General features: G+C 65.1%; 1 long non-coding RNA gene across 1 annotated transcript; it reads left to right on the top strand.

Moving 5' to 3' along the window:
• Positions 1-1,557: 1,557 nt before the first annotated feature.
• LOC141972772 (uncharacterized) lies at positions 1,558-3,337 on the top strand. Its single transcript, XR_012635429.1, has 3 exons — positions 1,558-1,683; positions 1,956-2,036; positions 2,307-3,337. It is a non-coding gene; the product is annotated as an uncharacterized LOC141972772 (long non-coding RNA).
• Positions 3,338-8,341: the final 5,004 nt, after the last annotated feature.

Here is an 8,341-nt window from a genome sequence, read left to right as displayed (position 1 = left end):
GCCCGGCAGTGCCCAGGGAGGGGGACCCGAATGGGTGGGGGGGGGTGACGAAACTCCTGTCCCCGTGTCCCCCCGTATCCCTTTTGGGGCCCACGCCCCCCTGCTCCCCCAAAGCAGCGTGGCCTCTTGGGGCAGCGAACAGACCGAGGAGCCGGCCGGCGGCCGCAACACCTTCGAGGAGGAGGGCAGCGGCATGAAAGATGGGGTTTGGGGGGTCGTTTGGGGGTGGGGGGGTGTCATATGGACCTGCCACCCCGTGTCACACTCCTGTCCCCCCCCAAGATGTCCCCTCCTGGCTGGAGAGCCTGGGGCTGCAGGAATACACGGCGCTTTTCTCCCAAATGACGTACGAGGAGATGATGAGGCTGACGGAGCATCACCTCGAGTCGCAGGTGACACGGGGTGTCCCCCCCCCTCCATGTCCCCAAATGAAGGGGGAGACACTTTCCCCCCCTCCCCGGTCACTCTGACCCTGCTTGACCCCTGCTTGTCCCCGCAGAATGTCCCCAGGGACGCGCGGCAGAGGATCCTCCTCAGCATCCAGAACCTGCGGGAGCGGCTGCGCATCGTCAGGGTGCTGGCTAAGGTGGGATGGTGACAGCGTGGCCCTCGGGTCCCTTGGGGTGGCCTCGGGGAGGCCCTCAGGTCCTCAGAGGTGGCCCCGGTGTGGCCCATGTCCCCTTCTGCAGCCCAAGGGCTGGCATGGGGTGTCCTTGTTCTCTTGTGTCCCCAGCAGTGGCACAGGGTGTGCCCCACATCCCGGTGTCGCCAAGGGAGGCACAGGGTGTCCCTGCTCCCCCTCATGTCCCCAGAGATGTCACAGGGTGTCCCCCATTGTCCTAGTGCCCCAAGGGTGGCACAGGGTGTCCCCAAGGGTGGCATAGAGTGTCTCCCATGTCCCCAGGGGTGGCACAGGGTGTCCCTTGTCCTCAGATCCCCAGGGGTGTCCCCACATCCCTGACACCCCTCCCCGTGCCCCCGGCAGTGGCACAAGATGTCCCTGGTCACCCCTCCCTGTGTCCCCAGGACTGGGGGGGTGGGGTTTGGGGTGTGTGTCCCTGATCTCCCCCTCAGTCCCCACGTTCCCCCCCTCTCCTTGACACTCCCCCCCACCGTCCACAGCACATCATAGCGGGGTGCAGCCTGTGGCTGGCGCTTCAGGAGCTCCAGAAGATCATAGTGACCCCCATTAAAGCCAGCAACGCCGCAGCCCCCGTCCCTTACGGGGACATCCCGAGGCTGTTCACCCGTGTCATGGGCAAAGGTGAGACACCCCCCACACACCCAATTCCTTTTTTGGGGGGGTCCCATGGTTCTGGGGGTGTGTGTGTGTGGAATCAGGGTGTCTGGGTCCCTCCCTGACCCCCGACACCCCCCAGTTTGCATCCAGCTCCTGAAATTGCCGCCAGACGAGAACTTCACGATTTACCTGCAGCTCCTGGAGAAGTGCCTGATCCATGAGGTACGGGAGGGCTGGGGGGACTTGGGGGGCCTGTAGGGCTTGGGGGGGGGGCTATAGGTCTGTGTGACCCCCCCGTGTGCCCCCTTCTCCCCCCAGGCGTTCACAGAGACACAGAAGAGGAGGCTCCGCACCTGGTGGTGGCAGGTCCAGTGGCTGCTCCGCAGCTTCTCACTCAGTGCCGATCAACAGCTCGCCCCAGGCCCTGCTCGCCCTCCCCCAGGGTACGTCTTAGGGGGGGACACGGGCCCCCCCAAACCTTGGGGAGGGGGAAGTCAAAAACCTTGGGGCACCCCCTGAGTGGGGGGAGGAACCTGTGCTCCCCCCCTCCCCTCCGCACCCCCCATCCCACTAGGGCGGGGGAAGATGTTCTGGTCGTGGTGTGGGAGGTTTGGGGGGTTCAGAGTGCCTGGTCCCCTCCCTAGGAGGGATGGGGGGGTCGGGTACAAATCTTGGGGCCCCCCCTTATCCCAGTTTCTGTTCCGCCCCCCCTCAGAGCGTCCCCTCCCCGGCACGGACCTGGAGATCAGCCCCACGCCTGAGTCGCTGTTCAGCATGGTGGAGCAAGTGCTGGGCGGTGAGGGGGGGCCGGGGGGGGCAAAGGGACGTGAGAGGGGTCCGGGGATGTGGGGGTGTCCAGGGACAGGGTGGGGGCACGGGGGGAGACAGAGCCATGGCAGGAGGGAGTATGGGGGCACACACGGGGACAGGGTGAATTTGGGGGCACGGGGGATGGGGAGCACGGGGGGGGCGCTGGGGGGGGCAGGAAGGGATTTGGGGGAGGGGAGGGGTGTAAGGGGATGTGGCCCCCCCCAAGTACCCTCTGACACCCCCCATCCCCCCGCAGATGGCTCAGACAAGACCTCACCATCTGATGGCGCCGCCCCCCCTCCCCAAATAGGGGGGTCCCCAGCATGACCCCTCCCCCCATGACCCCTCCCCCACTCCACGGGGGGGTGTCACCCCCTCCATGACCAGTCTCGCTCGGTTCCACCCCCCCCACCCCCAAAATAAGCGGCGGGGAGGGGGGGTGGGGATTAACACTGACACCCCCTGCCCCCCCTTTACCCCCCTCCCCCATTTTTGTCGGTTTTCACCATTTTTAACAATCCCCAAATCTTTGCGGTTTTGATGGGTTTTTCAGTTTTTATTCCTTTTCTCTTCATTACTGTATCAGTACCCCAAATGATATTAACGTATATTAATACACATTAATAATATCATTATTATTTACAGCCCAAACTGAGGGACACGGCGATGCCCCCCCTTCCCTCCCCTCCCCCAGGGTGGGGATGCCCCAGGACCCCTCCCCCGTCGGTACAGCCCCCCGCCCCCCCTTTGTACCCGCAGCGCCGCGGCCCTCTGCGATAGAAAACGTTATTTTAGACACAAGTTGTTAGGAATAACTTTAGTTCCGGCTGTGGCTACTAACCCTGACTACGTTATTAAAGAGAAAACCAGAAACACCCCCCAAAGTGCCTGGTTTTTCCCCAAAACGGGGAGGGGGGACACGCCGCTCTGTCGCTGGAGGAGTCGGAGGCGTCGCTGGGGCTCTCGTCGTCCTCCGAGGCCTCGCTGGGGTCAGGCGGGGGCTGTGCGGGGTCCCCCCCTCGCTGCCCCCCCGGACTCTTCCTCCTCTTCCTCTCCCTCCTCCTCGTCGCTGTTGTTGCCCAAAATCTCCTCCCGGTCACGAGCGGCCCGGGCGGTGTCACTGCCCCCCCCGGAGGTCCCCCCAGCCACCTTCCTCCTCATCTTCGGCCTCATCCTCTTCCTCGCTGAGGGCCGAGCCCCCCCACCCCGCTCGCTGCTGCTCCCGGAGCCTTCGGCCCCCTCCTCCTCCTCCTCGCTGCCCTCTCCCCCTTCGCTCTCGCTGCCTTCCTCACGCTCTTCGGCTGGAGGAGGAGGAAGAGGAGGAGGGGAAGAGATTATGGGGGAGGGCGTTGGGGGGGCCCCCACCCATTCTGCGCCCCCGGGTCCCCCTGTTTGGCTGATTAGGGATATCGATTAACCTCCGACAGCAGAGGGGAAAGAGCCAGCGTCTTCTGCTGCAAATAACTCCAGAGTGTGGGGAATAATACAGAGCCCACGGAGTGAGACAAGGGAGAGCAGTGCAACCAGGAGAGCACAGGGCAACGCCTCAGAGCATCCCTGCCCGAGAGAGAGCACAGGGGTTAAGGCAGATCCCTCAGCCCTTGCCCCCGCTGCCAGCCCCCAGCCCCGCGGGCAGCCCCGGTTCCAGCGAGGGTTTGCAGAGCCTGGCCCGGGCAGGGGGAAATCCTACGCGGTGCCTCCGCCCGGAGCTGAGGCCTCCAGAGGCGCTGGGAGCGGGCCCGGCCTTCTGGCCCCAAAATCAGCCCGGCAGGAGAGCCGGCGCCTTTGTTTGGAGCGGGAATATCTGGTTTGGCTCTCACAGGAGATTGCCCCCGAGCCTGGCCAGGGCTCAGGGGAGAAGCTCAGGGGTTTCCCTGCTCATCTCTTGGATCACGCGCAGGGTCTCACGGGTACGGCAGCGGCACGAGCCCGCGGGACGTCTGCCCAGCCCCCGTCCCCACCCGCCACGGCACCGGGCGCTCCCAGCATCAGCGCCAGCCCAGGGCAACGCGCGCGGCCGGTAACTCCACGGTGCCGGGGGCCCCCGGCAGCCGGGAACAGCGTGGCCGCCCCGATGGCAGCGTGGTCACCGGGAGCGGCGTGGAGCAGAACGTGCCTGGCAGAGCAAACACCTCGTCCCACGCCGAGGTACAGCCGTGGGGGGGCTCCTGGGCGTGGGTGCTCGGGGCCTTTGCGTCCCCCCGGTGCTTTGGGGCCCTGGATGCTCGGGGTCCCTGGTGCCCCCGTACCGCGAGTGCCCAGAATCCCGGGGTGCTCAGGGTCCAAGGGGTGGGGATGCCACCCATGAGTACCTGTGGCAGGTTCCCCCCCAGTCAAAGCAGCTTCTTGGCTGCTGAAGCGTAGCAGCTCCTGGCTGCCTGTTCTCGGGGCTTGGCGGTAACTGGGGCCTTTGGCTAACGGGAGCCGCTGTTGGCTACAGGTCAGAGTCACCTGGCTATAAATGGAGTCCCCTGGGAGCCCTTTGGAGCTCGTCCCCTGGAGCAGCAGCTGCGGTCGAGGCCTCTCCCCTGGGGTCGGGACGCTGCCCAAGGAAACTCCTCGAGGGGCCCTGGGTCGGGACGCTGCCCTGAGCAGGTCCTCGAGGGTGAGAGCCCTCACTTGTCAGGTGAGCGAGAGAGCGTTTGGGGTTGCCCTTAGACCCCAGAAAGGCGATCTGCTCTCCTCTCACAGACATCCGCACCTGTGATTCACCGAGAGCTAGTTAATGGTGTTGATAATTTTTTATTGTTGGTGGTTGTTGTTTATCTGAGAGCCTCTGTAACGGTGCCGCTCACCCCCCCCATCCTTCTCCCCGCAGGACGCTCCGGTGACGCGGCGCGACCCCAAGCGGCCAAGCGCCATCCCTGTCCCCAAGGATGGGCCCCAGGGGACAGACGGGGACTCCCCCACTGTGCCTGGCACACTCCTCCCGGCACAGAGCCAGGAACACCCACATCCCTGCTGAGCCACCGCGGCAACCCTGGCAAACCCCCCGGCAGAGAAGAGCTGCCCAGAGACCCTCCTCTTCCTCACCTTCAGCCACCCCGACCAGCAACACCCGGCTCCACGCCGGGAGAGAAGAGCGGAGCCAGGGATGCCCCAGGATGTGCTGTGCCACACGCTCTCGGCACCGGTTTTCGCAGTGATCCCCCAGTAAATGGTTTGCCGACAGCCAAGCGTTTCCTCTGACTCTTTGCCGGGGTGGGTTTGGCACCGCCGGGACTCGAGGGGCGCCCGGCTTCCCTCCCGCTGCCGGCACGGCATTCAGCAAAGGCCCGGCGCTCTCCATCGCCGCGGCGCAGAGGGCCCCCTGCCTCGAGAACAGCCCCGCAAACTCCACAAAAACTCGGGCTGCCGCGGTTGGAGGGGGCTGTGCTCTTCCTCCTCATCCTCCTCCAGGCCCGCGGGGTGTCCCAGGGGTCCCTCTGTCACCTGTGTAGCGAGGGGACACGGGGGGGGGGGGGCACACAGCGGGAGGAGGGGCTTGGGGACAGTTGGGGAGGGTGGGGGATAGCAAGGGGCATCCGCGGAGCCCCGGGGACAGTCCAGAACTTCTGGGGACACTTGGGGACCCCCAGGAAGCTCTGGGCATGGTCAGGGACACCCCGAGAGCCCCAGGGACCTTTAGGGACCCCCAGGGATGTCTGAGGATGCTCAGGGACGCCCAGAGAGCCCCAGAGACACTCGGGGACAGGCAGGGAGTGCTGGCGGGGCCGAGGGTGGCCAGGGACAGCCAGAGGGCCCCGGGAACAACCCCGGAGGCCTAGAGGTGGCCGAGGATGGCCAGCGACAGCCGGGGAGCTCTGGGAACACCCAGCGCCAGTCAGAGCCCGCCGGCGCCTCCCGGGGAGGGCGGGGGACCCCCGAGGACAGACAGGCCCAGGCGCGGGGCGCCCAGAGAAGCCCGGGGACAGGTGGGCACCGCTGGGGACACCCGCGGAGCCCCGTGCCCCCCCTTCCCGCCCGCCCGTCCCCTCAGGCCCAGGTTCAGCCCCCTCGCGGCCCCACCTGCTGCCGCCGCAGCCGCTCCCGCAGCACCGCCTCGGTACCGCCGGTGCCGCTGGCGGCCCGGCCCGGCCCGGCGGGCTCCCAGGGCGCCGCGGAACTCACAGGCCGCCGCCATCTTCCCGCACCGCGCGCCACAGGGCGCACGCGCGGACGCCGCAGCCAATCCCCTCCCTCCGCTTCCAGCCAATGAGCGGCGGCGGGGCGGGAGGAACGGGGCGGGAACAAGACCGGAGGGGCGGTGACTGACGGCCGGTCTCCAATGGCGGTGCGGCTGCTGGCCAATGGCGGCGGCGGGGAGGCGGGCCCGGCGGCGGCAGATCCAATGGGAGCAGGAAGCGGAGGCGGGGTGTAAGGGCAGAGCATGAGCGCGGCCGGCGCTGAAGCCGCTTCACTCTCCCCCCGCCCCGCAGTGGGGTCCCGGCTCAGCACCCCCCACCCCCGGGGGTCCCGCTGCAACCCTCTCTCGGCCCCGGGGGGGCATTTAACCGCCCTTTCCCCAGCCCTGGGGGGCGCGGGGCCCTGGTTCATCCCCCCGGCTGCACCCACAGGCCTTTATTGACAACTAAACCTCGTTCCAACCGCCGACACTGAGCAGGGGAAAGGGGTGTGGAGAAAGAGAACGGGGGGACACAAAGAGAACGGGGGCAGCAGGGGGCGGGGGGCACAGGTGGGCCCCCTCAATCTTCCATCAGTTTGCCGAGGAAGTGGAGGTTGAAGATCCTGTACCTGTCCTCGAAATCCATGTGGACGAGCCCGTACTCTCGGTCCCTGCAGAGCAGGGTCCCGGTGGCTTCACGGTGCATCCCCAGGATCACCTTGACCTGAGGCAGAGGAGGGGTGCAGATGGGGGGAGAGTGAGCCCTGAGGGGGCTGGTGGAGGGTCCCAGCGGAGCTGGGGTAGCACCTGAGGGGATCTAGAAGGTCCCCAAAGGAGCAGGGGGGGGTTGGGAGTGGTGCGGGCCCAGGATAAATGGGGGAGCTGGGGGGGCCCGACCTTGTTCCTCTTGGTGGGGCTGATGGGCTCCAGGTGCCTGCTGGAGATGCTCAGCACCTCCTCACGGTCCCTCAGGTAGACAGCGCACATACCGCCCTACAAAAACAGAAAAAGAGGGGGGGAAATCAGCATCACCATGTGTGTTACCCCCTCCCTGCCCCAAAAGCACCCCCGAACCGGGGCGGGGGGGTCTCACCGTGACGCTGCGGATGACACCGATCTGTCCCACCGCCTGACTGTTCGGGTAGGTGTCAAGGACATTCACGTAGATGTTGGTGGTCACCCAGTCGCGGGAGCTCTGCTCGATCCCCGAGCCGGGGGTGTGGCGGTTGTACCGCCGCATCTGCGGGGCTGTAGGTGTCCTGGATCTGTTGACCACCGGGCTGGGGCTGGGGCTGTCCTGGGGAGAGAGAGAAGGCAGTGTTGGGGTGTGTAGGGGGGCTACAAGGCGGGTTTTGGGGGTCGTAGCGGGGCTATGAGAGGGTTTGGGTGTCGTAGGGAGTTTAGGGGGGAGTAGGGGGCTACAAGGTGGGTTTGGGGAGTTGTAGGGATTTTAGGGGGGGCTATGAGGGGATTTTGAGGGGGATGCTTGGTGGGGGCCTGTGGATGCAGGTCAGGGATTGGGGATGCTCGGGGAGATTCGCCCTATTTTGCTGATTAGGGATACCAGTTAAACTCAGTCACCAGAGTGAAAAGAGCAGGAGTATTTTGCTGGGGAAAACCAAATAATGTAACAGTGCAATACAGAAAACGTGCAGTAAGAAAAGGCAGAAGAGTGCAGCTAAAGCAACGAGAGGAAAATATAGGGAAATGCGTCAGATCATCACTACCTGAGAGTCAGAGCAGCAAGTACAAAAGATCCTTCTCCAGATGGATGACATCCTCCAGCCCCACGGGCAGCCCCGGTTCCAGCGAGGGTTTGCAGAGCCTGGCCCGGGCAGGGGGAAATCCTACGCGGTGCCTCCGCCCGGAGCTGAGGCCTCCAGAGTCGCTGGGAGTGGGCCCGGCCTTGTATACCAGAGATTGATAAACCAGAATAACTGGCACCTTTGTCTGGCCCAGTAAATTTCATGTTATCATTTTCTTGTTGCATTCCACCCAAAGCCTGGCCAGGGCTCGGGGGCTGAGACCAAAGAAATTTCTACCAAGCCAGAATACGTGGGTCCTCAGCCTTGAACAAGGATGCGAAAGGAAAGTTGGATACTTTGTCTCGTGACACATTCCGTACAGATTATATCTGGTGTCTAAGCTGCCTCTTTCCCTGGCGAGTTTCCCTGCTTTATTAATGA

Source organism: Athene noctua, chromosome 35, assembly GCF_965140245.1.
Source record: "Athene noctua chromosome 35, bAthNoc1.hap1.1, whole genome shotgun sequence".
Lineage (NCBI taxonomy): Eukaryota > Metazoa > Chordata > Aves > Strigiformes > Strigidae > Athene > Athene noctua.
Note: the sequence above shows the minus strand (reverse complement) of the source record. Positions and strands in the feature narration are given on the sequence as shown.